Source organism: Patagioenas fasciata, chromosome 9, assembly GCF_037038585.1.
Source record: "Patagioenas fasciata isolate bPatFas1 chromosome 9, bPatFas1.hap1, whole genome shotgun sequence".
NCBI classification, from domain to species: domain Eukaryota; kingdom Metazoa; phylum Chordata; class Aves; order Columbiformes; family Columbidae; genus Patagioenas; species Patagioenas fasciata.
Window position 1 is genome coordinate 6,088,229 of NC_092528.1, and position 16,706 is coordinate 6,104,934.

The 16,706-nt window shown below is 47.6% G+C and overlaps 2 long non-coding RNA genes across 3 annotated transcripts; both read left to right on the plus strand.

Moving 5' to 3' along the window:
* Positions 1–655: 655 nt before the first annotated feature.
* LOC136104846 (uncharacterized) lies at positions 656–8,826 on the plus strand. The gene is made up of 4 exons (XR_010651806.2): positions 656–795; positions 2,046–2,164; positions 4,730–4,857; positions 8,587–8,826. It is a non-coding gene; the product is annotated as an uncharacterized lncRNA (long non-coding RNA).
* Positions 8,827–10,819: 1,993 nt separating this feature from the next.
* LOC139828620 (uncharacterized) lies at positions 10,820–16,688 on the plus strand. Of its 2 annotated transcripts, XR_011740438.1 has the most exons (4): positions 10,820–10,927; positions 11,772–11,896; positions 15,644–15,926; positions 16,634–16,681. It is a non-coding gene; the product is annotated as an uncharacterized lncRNA (long non-coding RNA). The 2 variants fall into 2 exon arrangements; XR_011740437.1 differs by having other exon boundaries at positions 15,644–16,688.
* Positions 16,689–16,706: the final 18 nt, after the last annotated feature.

A 16,706-nucleotide genomic window follows, 5' to 3' on the forward strand; every position in this document is an offset into this window, starting at 1 on the left:
AGGAACAACCCCAGGTTCCAGTGTAAGTTGGGGAATGACCTATTAGAGAGCAGTGTAGGGGAAAGGGACCTGGGGGTCTGGGGAGAGCAGGGTGACCATGAGCCACCACTGGGCCCTTGTGGCCAGGAAGGCCAATGGTACCTGGGGTGGGTTAGAAGGGGGTGGTCAGTAGGTCAGAGAGGTTCTCCTGCCCCTCTGCTCTGCCCTGGGGAGACCACACCTGGAATATTGTGTCCAGTTGTGGCCCCTCAGTTCCAGAAGGACAGGGAACTGCTGGAGAGAGTCCAGCGCAGCCACCAAGATGCTGAAGGGAGTGGAGCATCTCCCGTGTGAGGAAAGGCTGAGGGAGCTGGGGCTCTGGAGCTGGAGAAGAGGAGACTGAAGGGGGACTCATTCCTGGGGATCAATGTGGAAAGGGGCAGTGTCAGGAGGATGGAGCCAGGCTCTTCTCAGTGACAACCAGTGACAGGACAAGGGGCAATGGGTGCAAACTGGAACACAGGGGGTTCCACTTAAATTTGAGAAGAAACTTGTTTGGGGTGAGGGTGGCAGAGCGTGGCCCAGGCTGCCCAGGGAGGCTGTGGAGTCTCCTTCTGTGCAGACATTCAAACCCGCCTGGACACCTTCCTGTGGAACCTCAGCTGGGTGTTCCTGCTCCATGGGGGGATTGCACTGGATGAGCTTTCCAGGTCCCTTCCAGCCCCTGACGTTCTGGGATTCTGTGTCTGAAAACGGAGCTGGGTAGGACCTTGGGATGACCTTTGCGGCAGGACCAGCTGGATCATGCTGCTCCAGGTGAGTGTTGATCTTGCTTGTTGAAAAGATCCCTCCATCAATACAACCCGCTCCTGAATAGCTCATCACTGCTCTTCAGCAGCCTCAACACTGGAAAGGCTCCTCTCATATCCAGCCTTAGCCTCTCCTGCTGTGGTTTAAGCTCACGACTACTTATCTCACCTACCAGGAAGAAAAGCTATCCCTTCCTCTTTCCATAAGCTGACTCCGTACTCGGAGATTAGTGCGATGTCCCACCTCTTCTCCAGCTGAGCAACCCCAACTTTTTCAATCTCTCCTCAGAGGCATTGTTTTCTGGTCTTGTGATTATTCCCATCTCATTTTAAAAAGTACTGCGATTTTTAAATGTCTTTCAAGCCATTACCTGTTTGGAAAGAAGATACTCTTGCAACAAAGAGCAATGTTCTGTTGCTTTTGGAAGATACGCACTTGCAAAAAGCAGGAGACCCAGAGAACCGAGGTGGCTCCTGAGCCCTTTGGTCTGACCCACTGGTATTACAGTGCTCGTAACACACAAACCCACTCAGAAATTGCCTGAAGGTAAAATCCATCCAGTCTTTTGCCTCTGTTGGGCAGCTCTACTTGCTCTAATAATTAAAACCACCCTGTGAACTTGCATTCTGGAAACCTCGGGTTTGGAAACGAGCATTGCCTTTGAGTTGCCGGTGGGAAGGAAATAATTTGTCATTTGGGAGAGATGTTTTGGTCCCTCTGGGATGTCGGGGTGCCAAGGCGTGGGACTTGGCATGGATGATGCGCCTTATCCAGGAGATGCGTTAAATCCCGAGGGGCGAGAAAGGGCCAGAAATGCCAGAATAACCCCATAGAGTGGGACACGCTCCCGTTCTCCTCAAAATAAATGGAAGGACAAGTAGCATCCAATGTGGCATAACAAAGCGCCGGCAAAAGATAGGAGCGGAAAGAAAGAACCTATAGTGAAAAATGGGGAAGGGAAAGAGAACTAAACAAGAATATACACTCAGTTAAGGCTTGCAGGGAAAAGATAAGGCCAGCTCAGAGAGCAGAAAGGCTTAAGGGGAATAAAAAGAGCTTTTACAATTATATCAGGGAAAAGGGAATACTAGAGAGAAAGTAGTTCCATTAATAAATGAAGAGGGAGACAAAATCAATGGTGTCGCTAAAATGGCAGAGCTACTGAACTCCTTTGCTCGGGCAGTATTTAACAAGGTGAGGAGAGAGGGGCAGAGAAGTTATAAAATAATGAGGGTTTTGACAATGTGATTCTTGAGGGTTCGAGGGAGAAGGCACCTTGGAAGAGGCGGGATGCAGCACAACAAATGGATGCGCACGCCTTTTGGGAACCGGTCCGTTAAATCATCGGAAATCACTTAGAATAGTAGGAAAACAGGTAAGAATGGCCAAGTGTGATACGGAGATTTGTTATTTTAAGTGATCAACCCTGGAAAAAAAAGCACCTGGAGAGTTTACTGCTTCATTAAGTAGTGAAATAATTTCCATGTTAAATATGTTAACGCCTAATGGTGAAAAATAGTGATATCAGGGGTGACAAGCGATGAGCTGGAAATTCAGGAAGATGGAATCAAAGGGAATAGTGGAAAAAGTCGAGCTGCAAAATGTCTCGGAGAATAGTGAGATGCTGAAAGCAACCGGCCAAATTCTGCACTGGTTACAGCACTTTCAGCCTTCCAGGGAATTTAGTGGGAAGGAAACAGAGTCCTGCAAAAAACTGCAGAGAATTCCATTTCTAGGGGAGAAAACCAACTCATTTGGGGGTATTTCTCTGCTTGCCAAGGAGCCTGAAAAAGACACATGTAAAGAATGGCACTTACAAAAAAAGTCGTATTTTTTTTTCTTAGCAGAACATAGGTATTAAATCACTATTTTTAACTACAGTAATTCATTCCATTTAGATTTGAAATGCAGCAATCCTGGCCGTTTGTCATTTTAGCTCCCTGTTGCAAGAACGCCTTGCGATAGTCATTCGCCATAGTGAAATTAGAAGACGGCGCTGAGATAAAACGCAACGCGGAGCGAGTGGCAGGTGTAGGGGAGAACGCCTCAGCCGCTTTACTTCCACACGCCAAAAACCCTCGGTGCCGTTCCTCCCATCAAGTGGTCGGCCAGAGGCAGCTTCCCATAATTCTGAGGCATTTCAGCTGATAAATTCAGCCGATAAATTCGGCGTTGCAGCGGGTAAATTTCGGAAAGATGCTCTTAGAATGCAAGGCTCGTGTTCTGCCGCCTGCCAATCATTCCCAGCTGAGGAACTGGGACACCAGTTTGGGTTTTTGTCCATTTGTGCTTGTTATGGTTCCTGAAAAGGAATAGTGGTTATCAGTGCTGGTTTTCCAGAGTGTATTTCTACTGGGCTTGTGTGGGTGGGTTTCTGTTAGATGGAGATTTGTTACTGAACTAGCCAGGCCCAAAGGAATTTCAAGGCCACCTCGGAAAGCTGAGAACAGGACCTGCTGTGGGGATGAGGCAGTTCTACAATAACAAGGCCTCAACATGATGTAAATCAACGGACCTGTCGGCAGTGAGACTCCAGTGTGTGGACAGCTTGTGAACATAGAATCCAGAATCACAGAATGTCGGGTTGGAAGGGACACCCTTTCCATCTTGATCCCCAGGAATGAGTCCCCCCTCAGTCTCCTCTTCTCCAGCTCCAGAGCCCCAGCTCCCTCAGCCTTTCCTCACACGGGAGATGCTCCACTCCCTTCAGCATCTTGGTGGCTGCGCTGGACTCTCTGCAGCAGTTCCCTGTCCTTCTGGAGCTGAGGGGCCACAACTGGACACAATATTCCAGGTGTGGTCTCCCCAGGGCAGAGCAGAGGGGCAGGAGAACCTCTCTGACCTACTGACCACCCCCTTCTAACCCACCCCAGGTACCATTGGCCTTCCTGGCCACAAGGGCCCAGTGCTGGCTCATGGTCACCCTGCTGTCCCCAGGACCCTCAGGTCCCTTTCCCCTACACTGCTCTCTAAGCATAGAGAGCATAGATGATACCCGATTAGTGAATGCATGATTGGAGCGTGGATGCGTGATCAGAGAATAGTTGCATATATAAGGAGGCTTGTTTCTGTAATAAATGGCTCTAGCGTGATTCACATTGAATCGGAGTGCAGGGTCCTTTATTCGCTCCAACAGACTTGGTCGCTGAGCTTTATTTTTAGGGGTTCTACATCCTGGAGATCTTTATACCTGATGTGGTCCGTGTGATGCGCCACAGTATTAATTCCATTTCCATCTATCGGGGAATGGCGAGTGTTTTGGGACGCGTAAGCTCGTTAGTTCTAGCAAACCCATCTCTTCCAAGCTAAGGACCGAACGTGGTCTCTGCTGGGCCATCTGACACTGCTCCAAACCACCTCGCTGGAGTTTTGGGGTATGATCAAAGCAGCCTGAACTCTTGATAATTAAAAGCTCTTGCAATGATGATGTTTGCAACTTTAGCACCTCCTCAAGGACCGCCGAGCTTGCCTTCACACAAAATCCCTCTCGATACACGTGGGAATGAAATGTGACTCTTCTTGTCACCGCGGCCGCTCAGATGTTTGCAAGTCGAGGCAGTTTCCGATCAGAAAAAGGCGTTTTGCCAAGAATCAGAATTTTCTGTGGGAAGATTGATTTGCATGGAATTTCTTTCCAGGAAAAAGGAAATGAAATGGTTTCTCTGGTGACAGGATTTATCTCTGCACCTGTCTCAGTGGCTCGTGGGCTTCCCAGGTTTAGGGGAATGTGTCCGTCACTGTGCACGGTGGGTGGTAGTTTTGAGTGAGCCCTGTTGATAAGCAGGTGGACCAGGGAATGGACCAGGAACATCAGTCTAAATTGCAATGTCCTGTTTAGTATGTTTTTCTCAACTTTTTCTTACATGAGGAGGCTTATAGACTCTGCTCTTCAGCCTGGTTTTACCGTAAAACTGACTTGCAGTGTTGGACCTTTCCTCAGGATGAAGATCTGTGCTTTTTGGTCATCTCTATTTGCAACAAGCTTCCTTAGCAAGGGACAAATGAGGGTGACATTGCAGTGGACTTGGTAGGAGCTTCTCCTTTCCCCAGCGATGCAACGTTCGTAAGGTGAGTTCTTGAACCTTGTCCATCCCACTGCAAGAAAACGTTGTCACCTGTGCCTGTTCCTACCAAAGCTGGTTGTTACCACTGTTCATTGCCAGTAACCCTGTAGGATTAGTAAAACCGACCAGAACATGGTGGAGAAGCATTCTCCTCCCTTTGGTGGAGGTTATGGAATGTCGAGTCCCATAGCGTTGGGAAGATGTTTGGTCGCAGCCCAGATTCTTTGTGTTGGAGGAGCGCTCCTCAAGCCAACTTGTGCAAAGAAAACTGCTGAAATTGGGCAAGGAGCAGACGATAGGACGAGGGGTGATGGTTTTAAACTAGAAGATGGGAGATTCAGGCTGGATAAAGGGGAATTGTTGGCCCTGAGGGTGGTGAGAGCCTGGCCCAGGTTGGGCAGAGAGGTGGTGGATGAACCATCCCTGGAGCCATCCCAGGCCAGGCTGGACGGGGCTCTGAGCAACCTGAGCTGGTGAAGATGTCCCTGCTCATGGCAGGGGGGAACTGAGGAAGCTGGGAACGTCCCTTCAAACCGAACTGTTATGTGATTCTATGAAATCAGGGATATGCCCGTGGTGGCTGAGGAGCATCTCTGGCTGCATGTGGAGTATGTATAAGGCTATACCATCCCCAAAACAACGAGCAATTAGCATTTCCCCCACCGATCCATGGGGTTTGCGGTGGCGAGCAGAGGTTGGGCAGCATTCCTGCCGATGCTCTGTGCACTGGTCCCTTCTCCTCCCCGATTTAATTCCTCCTGCATGAGACCTGTACGGGCAGGGATGAATTTCAGCCATAAAGATTGCCAGACAGCTCCCGACTTTTACACTACCGGGGAAAGAAGCAGCTGCCCGAAATGCAGCTCCAGTCTCATCCCGACACCCCCTGACCCCCTAAAACAATGGCAGCATCTCCCCGTCAGGTCGCTTTGAAATGCAGCTTTGCACCCTGCGATAAATAACCCTGCATGTCACTGTCATTAAAAAACCATTACAGGAATAGCTGGGTTTCCGCTAGGTTGCGTCAATGCAGAAACTATATTTCCTATTTATTTGTTCCGTTTGTTTATTTTACTGGACCACCCCATGAACCTGGGAGAAACACGCTAGGGGAAAAAAAAAATAAGAAATATAGCAACGCCAACTATTCTGGGAGATACACGAGCCCCTCCATGTTTATCAGGTTGAGGGCACTGTATTTTGATGTCAATAAGCAATTTTTCCAGCCCGGTCTCCTGCCCGACCCTTTTAATCCATCAATATATTATTAGAGATAAAGTTGGTGGAAGCCTGCTGCAGTTAGAAGATAAATGACATCTCTGAAGTCAGGCATTAAAGACTAGATTAAGGCCTTGTGACACCGTTTTCAGTGCTCATCTGTGCACTTCTGTTCAACCTATCACACTGAGTGACAAGAAAGAAAAATAATGAACTGGGCCAAGGAAAGAAGAAGGGAAAAAAAAAGGCAGAAAGAGAGAGAGATTTTTTTCCCCCCTAACACACAAACTACATCAGTTCACACTCAGGATTAGACTGTATTTAAAAAAAGGGGAAGGGGGGAGGCTGGAGCTGGATGGTGCTATACAGATTAAAATGGGAGAAAGGGGAAGCTGAATGAGGAATTGCAGTTTGGTTTTGTTCTGGGATTTTTATTTTATTTTATTTTATTTTATTTTATTTTATTTTATATTATTCTATATTATTCTATATTATTCTGTTCTATATTGTTCTATTTTATTCTATTTTACTCTATTTTATTCTATTTTCTATTTTATTCCATATTTTAATTTATTATTTTATTCACTTCGGCGTTTCATCTCATTTCTTGATTTCATTTTATTCTGTCCTTGCGGGAGTGACCTAGTTGAGTTTACCGGATCCTAAGGGTTTTGTCTGGAGCTAAAGCAAATCCCATTTAGGACCAAGGAAACACATCCTTTTGAGAGACCAAGTGGAAACATCTGCAGACAGAGACGTCTCCTCCCTCGCTCTCGTTACCATCCTTTGTTTCGGTCCAGTCATGGTGATGCTTTACTTGAGCTGGCTGTAAACAGCAATTTTAAGGACATCCTTGGTGGCACGATCACAAGGCTTTACCTCCACCAAAAATGCATCTTTAGAGAGCAGCCACCAGCTGCTGAAGATGGGTATGACGCTTCTGTGGCCTGACCCATGCTCTTTGTCTTCCCAAAATCTGGGCTGCTTCCAGCTGCCTCAACCTTCAAGCAGCAACAATCACAGAATGGTTTTGGTTGGAAAAGCCCCTCAAGATCATCGAGTCCAACTGTTCCCCCAGCCCCGGCACTGCCCCATGTCCCTGAGAACCTCATGTCCGTCTGTCCAACCCTCCAGGGCTGGTGACTCCAGCACTGCCCTGGGCAGCCTGTTCCAATGCCCCACAGCCCTTTGGGGAAGAAATTGTTCCCCACATCCAACCTCAACCTCCCCTGGCGCAACTTGAGGCCGTTTCCTCTGCTCCTGGCGCTTGTTCCTGGGGAGCAGAGCCCGACCCCCCTGGCTCCAAGCTCCTTTCAGGCAGTTCAGAGATCAGAAGGTCTCCCCTCAGCTCCTGTTCTCCAGCTGAACCCCCCAGGTCCCTCAGCCGCTCCCATCACACTTGTGCTCCCACCCCTCACCAGCTCTGCTGGCCTAAGCTCAGTCATCCTGCTCCTCAGCACCATCAGCTTTCTACCATCACGCCGTGGTGGGGAGGTCTTTGCCCTGTCTCTGTCGAGGAGCAGAAGATGACAAATCAATGCAAGTATCTTCCCATTTGCACCAAGGTTGTGGAGCTCTGCAGCCAGCATAGTCCTCAGCTAGCGCTCTTGTCCTGCTCCGGTACCGTGTCTTAGCGTAAACTCAAGGCTGTTCCAGGCTCAGCAAGAGCTTGATCATGGCATTTGGTCTTCTGAGGCTATGTTTGTGGGGCACCTGCCCATTGCTGTCTTGTCATGATGGCAGCAGACTCTGCCATGGAAGTAGTGGCTGGTCTTTAAGGCTCTGGTGTGATTATCTAGAGAAAACAGGCCTGTAATGGCAGAGTCAAGGGCAGCAGAGCTGAGTCTAACATCTCCCTGGAGATGAAGGAGAAACAGAAACATGTCGATGTGTGTGTGGCCCCTTTGTGGACCTCTTCACTCAGCCCCACTGATCACAGCACCCAGAATGTCAGGGACTGGAAGGGACCTGTAAAGCTCATCCAGTGCAATCCCCCATGGAGCAGGAACACCCAGCTGAGGTTCCACAGGAAGGTGTCCAGGCGGGTTTGAATGTCTGCACAGAAGGAGACTCCACAACCTCCCTGGGCAGCCTGGGCCAGGCTCTGACACCCTCACCCCAAACAAGTTTCTTCTCATCTTTCAGTGGAACCTCCTGTGTTCCAGTTTGCACCCATTGCCCCTTGTCCTGTCACTGGTTGTCACCCAGAAGAGCCTGGCTCCATCCTCCTGACACTGCCCCTTTCCATATTGATCCCCAGGAATGAGTCCCCCCTCAGTCTCCTCTTCTCCAGCTCCAGAGCCCCAGCTCCCTCAGCCTTTCCTCACACGGGAGATGCTCCACTCCCTTCAGCATCTTGGTGGCTGCGCTGGACTCTCTCCAGCAGTTCCCTGTCCTTCTGGAGCTGAGGGGCCACAACTGGACACAATATTCCAGGTGTGGTCTCCCCAGGGCAGAGCAGAGGGGCAGGAGAACCTCTCTGACCTACTGACCACCCCCTTCTAACCCACCCCAGGTACCATTGGCCTTCCTGGCCACAAGGACGCAGTGCTGGCTCACTCTGCCCTTGACCTCTTCTGCTTGGAGATGCCCAAGATCAGTGCCAACCTTTGCCATGGCAAGGGCCCTTATCCCACCACTGTGGACAATGGTCCCCAGCAAGCCGCCTGGTGGGACATGCTCCATCACAGCAGAGCAGAGAAACCCGCACTCAATCTCGCCTGGGATCTGATGCGCCTCGCCGGGGTCTCCGCTCCATACAGTACGTACATTGCTGCCGTCTCCTTCTTTTGAAGATATTTTTTAATGTCTTTAAAAAAAAAAAAAAAAGATTACTTTGTTACAATCATTCAGCAAAGGGTTTCTGCGCCTGTAGAAAATATTAATAGACTATTATGAGGTCCTACAACTAATTTTTCCACACATATCATCTGTCTTTGCATGGTTATTAAACTCCAACAATATTTCATGCAATGCTTTCCTGCTAAATTAATTTGGTTTCTTCTTCTCCTGCTTCTTTTTTTTTTCCTCCTTCCACAACCTTTAAAATTAAATTGAATCTTCATAATTATGGTGCTTTTTTTGTTGTTCCTCATATCTTTTTCTTTTCAATTTTCCTATCAAAGTGGCTGTACAGTTTAATAAAGATGTAAAGAAACAGAAATGAAAGCGTAAGGGACGGGAAGGGCTGGGTTGGGATCAGAGCCGGGGGGGCTCTGGGAGAGCTGGGAAATTCTGGGAAGGATGGGATGGAGGTGAGCGGGAGCTGAACACCTTTCAGGTGGCTCCAGCCTCGATGGAGGATGATGTGGGAGAAACTGTTGTTAGAAATAACTCATCACATGGGGACTCATTCCAATTCATCCGTGAATTTTGGTGTTGCCCAGCCCACAAGTTCTCCCTCTGATTTCCTGTCTTTGAGGATGGTTTGGATACTGGCTATGACCAGTTCTTAGGGACATGGTTTACAGGTGGACTTGGTGATGGTGAGTTAGTGGCTGGAACTGATGATCTTAAAGATCTTTTCCAACCAAAATGATCCTATGATAAATTGCTGGGGACATCCTTGGCAAGGAGATCACTACTGAGGAAACAGGTTCTTTGTTGGAACCGTAGGAGGAGCTGGCACAAAGCCCCAGCCCGGAATTTGCTGCTGTCCTCAGATAATTGCCAATATCTGCTTGCCAGAGGCCTTTAATAACTTCAAGCCTAAACTTTGCAGAGAAGTACTGTGGAGAGGTCTTTTGGCTGGCAGATTTAGGTCAGACTACAGCTGTTCTCTTTACCAAGGCTGCCCAATGCGTTTCTCCTGGTAGATGCTCTTCAGGGAGATAAAGTGGTCAGTCTTCATAAATTATTCATTTTCCTAAATCAGGGACTTATTTTCCATCCTTTTGTCTGGGAAGTCCTCCTGAGGAAGACCTGATCAATAGAGAAAGCGAATAGAATTGGTCTTAAGAAAACTGTTCAGCTGAGACATCAAAGATTGTGTCTAGTTTGTGTCAAACCTAAAACCAAGGAGAGCTTTTGTCCAGGTGTGATCACTTGAGGTTGGGCAGGCTGTGATGGGCACCACATGCTTTGTTGGCCAGACCAATAACTCATTGTCTCCAGAGGACAAAAGTGGTGGCCAGGCTAAGCAGAAACCAGCAGTAGGACTGTTTGAGCTGTTTAATTGCAGGTTCATGAGCTGGACTTGGTGGAAAATGGTCAATAGAGCTGAATGTCCCAATGGGACCAAGGAGCTTGCTCTCATACTGGTCCCGGGTGGTGTCTTCATCATGACTGTGGTTGGCCATTGTTGGCGAGAGGCCCATGTCGCTGTCACCACTCCCCAAAGGAAATGACTCTGTTTTCATGGGTTGAGATGTGCACTGACCAATAGGTGGCACCAATGGAACAGAAATGCGAAACTCTATGCAAATTTTTCTGGAGAAGGGGGTTCTGGGAATTTTCTCCTACGTGGTTATAGACTTTTCTACAAGCGAGGTATTGATTCTATACTGCTGTCATAGTTGTAATGTGCAGGAATCGAGGAGGATGTTGAGCAAAGTTTGACAACGGGAATCAACCCAAACTGTGATACACCGAAATCTTGTTAATTTAGATTGATAGGCATAGAAAGGTGATAAATATTTAACATACCCTATTTAATAATATATTCGCTATTCAGAGGTAAGTTGTTGTTCAGATATGGTTCACATATGTTTTTCTTGAAAGAAGTAATCTGTTTTCCAGAGGAATCTGTAATTTCTAGAGTCGTTGGATACACAGCAGAGACATTTGTGGTCCTGCTCAGGACTGAACCTCCTTCTTCCGATGACTTCAACTGGAGCAGTGGCGAGGGGAACCAAAAGGTGAGTCAGATCCTGCGCTCCCTTGCACTGGTTTTAGACAACTATTGGTTTGTATCGTGGCACAGTCACACCACCACATTCCACCCCTCTTCTGTAAAATTAGAGACCTCTAAATTTTTTGGAAACTTGTACAGAAGGGTCAAGATTGCGGGATAAAACCCCAAATGCCAGCCACTCCATGTGATTCCTGTCACTACAGGCAGACTATGAACCTACTGGGATATTAACATTTGGTTTATGCCATGTATTTTATCCAGTTTAAAATCAGTAGCCTTTTTTTTGCCAGTGTTTTAAAGATGATGAACATTATCCTTCACATCCCTTTGCTCATCAGCCATGTGTTTATGTACCAAGCATCTGGCTACATTATTATTTATATTAGAGGAGACGGAACCAAAAAAACCCCTCAACAATCTCCAAGGAAATCAAAACACATTTGGGCCAAACCAAAGTGAAATGCTAATTTTTCCCCTATGAACCACTGCCACAGCAAAATATTTACTGTTTATGATCATGCAGGCTTCTCAGGCTAAGTTTTTACTGTGAGATTTATGGGCATGTTTGCATTTAGAACACGTCGAAAGTTCCTCAAATCGTGACAAAAGTCAGTTAAGGAATAATTTAGTGGTGAGAGATGGAAAAAATGGAAAAGTAAGAGCTTTGGTGCAAGAGTTGAAGGCTTGTAAAGCAATAGAAAAATTAACATAGTTGATTATTCCTTGTATTGCCTGTTTCTGCTACCGACGCCTACATTGCTTGCTGTCTTGGTGATGGGATGGCAGCATCGTTTTAGTTGAGTTAATTTAGTTTTGGCTGCTATAAGTCATGTTTAAAACTGTCACAGGTAGACTCAGAATGTCTGTAGAGGTGGAGGCGAAGGAGGAAATCCTGTTTGCCATGTTGGGGTGAAGGTGATGTGCTCCTGGAGCTGGTTGGTGGTGCAGAAGACATCCCAGATCTCTTGGCTAGGTGAGTCAGGATGGTTGGTTCTGGACCAGGCAGTTGTTCTGTTCCTGTAGTTCTTCTCCTCCTGATTGCAGGTCTTAGCAAAGCTCTTTTGGTCATCTTGACCCCGTCCAACCGTGCGTGGAAAACAGTGTCACGGTCCTTCACTCTGGCGCTTCACAGATATGCAAAACTCATTCCCTCCTGAATTTTAGCCTTGAGCTTGAAAGACTCTTCTAAAAGAAACCCTGGGCATTCAGACTCTTATTTTTCCTTTAGTTGTGTTGGTTTCAGGTTGGATGTGGGGAACAATTTCTTCCCCAAAGGGCTGTGGGGCATTGGAACAGGCCGCCCAGGGCAGTGCTGGAGTCACCATCCCTGGAGGGCTGGACAGACGGACATGAGGTTCTCAGGACATGGGGCAGTGCCAGGGCTGGGTTATGGTTGGACTTCATGATCTTGAGGGTCTCTTCCAACCAAAATGGTTCTATGATTCCTCCTGCATCCCAGCATGGTCTTTCCGCGTCCCTCTGGCAAACACCCGTCCCATTCCGCTGATGGCTCTTCCTCAGCGCTTGTTGGCGTTTTGTGAGAGAAAGCCCTCTGATTGAAATGTCATCAGGAAAACAAACCACATAATCCAGTTCTGCCAAAGCTGGTCCGTCACGGACAGAAAAATAAAAAACAGAGACTCTTTAGAAACTTAATGCAGCATCGTGAGAAGGAGCGTGTGTGTCTGTGGGGGGGAGGAAAGAGCCGGCGTGGGGCTGGGCACTCGCATTTGCAATCAGGTACTCATCAGGCTTCGGATCTAGCTCCATTTTCTGCTCGGCGTTTAACAAATCAAGGAAGAAATGCCCCTGCTTGGGGTCAGAGATAAATCTTCTACCCTGGACAAAGGGTAGATCTCCTTGTCAGCGCACTGATTTATTGTGACCTTATAGTCAGACTCTCTAATTTCTGCGTGTGGCTATAGGTGCCACCGGTGATTTGTTTCCTCTCTGGATCCTCTCTGACTGCTCGGTAATGGGTACGGTGGTGGGTTCGCTGCCACCTCTCTGGGGACAACGTTTGGGTGGCTGTATCTGCAGCTGGGTTGGCTCTGCAGGATGGCTTGGGTGGCAAGTGGCTTTGCTGTGGATGCCCAAGCCAGATGCCTCCTCTAAGGCCATCACAGATATGAGAAGAGCTGGACGGGGCTTGCAGAGGTCCAAGGGGAAGACACAGACCAAAGCAGAGCTACAAGAACCTTTGGAGAACCACACTTTGGTTTTCTTCCCTCTGTTGGTTTGTCCAGGCATGTGCAGCAGAGGAGCAAATGCATCTTCACTTGCCAACAATGAGAAGCAAACACCTCCCATCACTCATCCCAGCTGGCGTTTATCCTTGCGGGTAAAAATTAGTTTCCTACTTGCAGCCTTTCAGACTTGCCCTGTTCTCCAACAAGAGGGTGCCCAGAGCCCCTGAAGAGCTGGCATCTCGCTTTTTGCTGCTCTGGTGAGATCACACCTGGAATATTATGTCCAGTTGTGACCCCTCAGTTCCAGAAGGACAGGGAACTGCTGGAGAGAGTCCAGCGCAGCCACCAAGATGCTGAAGGGAGTGGAGCATCTCCCGTGTGAGGAAAGGCTGAGGGAGCTGGGGCTCTGGAGCTGGAGAAGAGGAGACTGAGGGGGGACTCATTCCTGGGGATCAATATGGAAAGGGGCAGTGTAAGGAGGATGGAGCCAGGCTCTTCTGGGTGACAACCAGTGACAGGACAAGGGGCAATGGGTGCAAACTGGAACACAGGAGGTTCTACTTAAATTTGAGAAGAAACTTGTTTGGGGTGAGGGTGTCAGAGCCTGGCCCAGGCTGCCCAGGGAGGTTGTGGAGTCTCCTTCTCTGCAGACATTCAAACCCGCCTGGACACCTTCCTGTGGAACCTCAGCTGGGTGTTCCTGCTCCATGGGGGGATTGCACTGAATGAGCTTTCCAGGTCCCTTCCAACCCCTGACATTCTGGGATTCTGTGATTCTGGTTTTGTTCCCCAAACATCTCACCATCAGCAGTTCCCCCCAACCCTTGATGTCTTTGGTTCCTCTCCACCTGCACGATGTCCTTGGTGAAGCCCAGAGCTGGACATTCTCTTGTTCGTGCAACAAACACTGAGATAAATCATCTCCTTGGACACCTCGCTTGCACCCCAGGGTCTCTGCTGGCACTTTCATCCAAAAAGTGGTACCCAAGATTTCAGGGGCAAATTTTGAGACTTTTTCTTTGCCCTTCCTGAGCATCTAAAGGGGTTTGGGCACCAACCTCTTCTGTGTGCACGGTGACTTCTCATCTCGGCTTCATGAAGAGATGGGTGGGCCCATGTGGCCACTAAAAACCCACATCGTCTTAAACCGGCACCGCTTTTCTGCAACATGCATAAATTGCCCAGTATCTACGCTACATAAAATGTATTCCAGAGAGCCTGGGACAGCAGAGCCCTGATCTCCATTGGAACTCCTATGTTGAGAATTTATTATATTTATTTTGGGGGGAAAAAAAAAAATCCCCAAACATGAGGAATGATATTGGTTTTTTCTACAGCACTTTCCAAACGCAGATCCTGGCAATGCAAATTCACGTTTCATGCAAAACTCTTCCAAAGCGCATTGCTTTGTGCAGAAACCCCCGAGCCCAGCACTACCCTATCTCTTTCTTCTTTACAAACATACAAAGGGATAATAAAATAGCTAAGAAGCAAGAGCAGTAAAATTTTGTGCCCTGAGGGGGAAAATGGCATATATTGCCCTGAGCCTTTAGCTGAGGCCAAAATATATAGACGGAGACTTGGGAACTATTTTCTTTCCTAGTGCAATATTTTACCTCTATTGCCCTCAGAACCAGTCAATATTTGTATAATATATATATAAAAATAACCTTAGATAGATGGATAAAAACCAAGTAAAATTCACCTCGGAAAGCTTTTATTCCAACTGGAAAATTGCCCTGCAAATGTACTCAACACAATACCCACTACTTCACTTGAAAGTGACAGTTGCAGCTGTTAACGCAACTACATTATCTCATCTGAGGAGACAAATTTCAGGCTATATTTCACTCCAGCCTGGTAATGCATATATGCCCTAAAGACTGCTCCAGCTAGATCTGTCTTGCTGTATAGATTTCAGATACGGATGTATACTTCCCAGGGTGTTTTTTTAACTCCCTTCCCCCTTGTAAGTCAGGGAGTGCGGGAGGTTAAAAATAAAAATCAGTTTTTCCGTCGTCATCCTCATGTTGGTAGAAGGGAAAGGAGCCACCGGCATCCTGCTCTGGGTGATGCTACCCAGGGATGGAGGCGCTCGGGAGCGATGCGCAGGGGTACCACGGGCATAGGGGCTGGGGAAGAGACGGCAGAGATTTGCTAACTCCCCCTTTTCCATGTTCCTGCCCCTACGTGGCTTGTGCATCATCCTCGGTGGGATTCCCAGAGCTGTTCCTCCGTCTTAACCCCACGTTCTCTTCACAAAGCTGAACTGAGGGTTATAATTAGGAATTCCAGGACTGTCAGGAAAGAAAATATTTAAGTAGGGAGGAAAAAAAAAAATCATCTATTAGGATTTTAAATAGTCTCATGAGTCTCTCCATTATTTGAGACACTTAAAATCACTTGACAAAGCCCTGGAGAATATACAGAAAGCCAGATAGGGACCTTTGATGGATGTTTTAAACTATCTAATGCGTCTTTTCCAACTCTATCCACTAAAAAATGACTAATTGGTTGCTGTTCTTCATTAGGACGATTATAACGGTGTCCTGAGAATGCCTGCGCTCCCGCACGTGAGATGCTGTCTGCTCATCCGCAGCCGAGCGGGGTTGCTGCGGTTTTGCCATTAATTTTCCAGGCAAACGTGTGCCCCCGGGGTTTCTACAGGCGGTGACTCCAGCACGTGTCTTCCAGCTGGTTCCGGAACGCCAAAAACCACCGTGACGTGGAGATGGAGGTGAGGAATTATTGAGGAGCTGCAGAACCCGTGAGGGAGCCCGGGGCAGATCCCGCGGAGGGGATGGACCAAAGCTGGTGAGCATCTTCTGCTCGGTGAGGCCAACGGGGAAAAAGTTCATGGGTAAAGTTAAAAAACATCAAGCTGGAATTTTTATCTGGCTAATTTTCCTCCCCGGAATTAGTTGTTTGAGTGGTGAAACCTGCTGGAACCAGAAGTGAGAAAAGCCTTGGACGGAGTGGCTGCGCCTCCCAGGCCCTGAAATTTAAGATCTTTATAAATGATCTGTTAAAACTATAGTGACGATAAGCTTATGAATCATGATCTATATTAATCAGGGCTGCTGATACGGAAAGATTAATTGAAACGTGCAGTTCTACACAAATGATAAAGTGGTAACAATTTAATATCAGACAAGGAGAGTGAAGAAATTACACTCCAAGCTTCATGCATCATTACTATGGATATTAATATTTTACACAGCGCAACAGCATCGGGAATCATAATGAAAATCCATAACTAGTGCACAGACATGATTAAATACAACAGTCTTTAGGTGCTGTTTGGTGACGGGGGCTTAGCCATATTTCACTCCTGCTGCCGGTGATTCAAGTGATAGAGTCTAGACGTGGGTGATTAAAAAGTGTTCCTCCTAAAGGCTGTTAACCTTTTACTACTGAAATGAATTTCTTTGATTTTTAAATTATGCCGCTCACTCTGTGCCGGTTTTTTTTTCCCCCAAATCAAAACCTTGTCCGGAATATCGATGGAGCGGGTTCCCCAGGCGGTTGACAAAGCAGAAGTAAAGCACCACGAAGCAGACGCCGAGGGGTATTTAAGGGTGGGAAGGAGAAAAG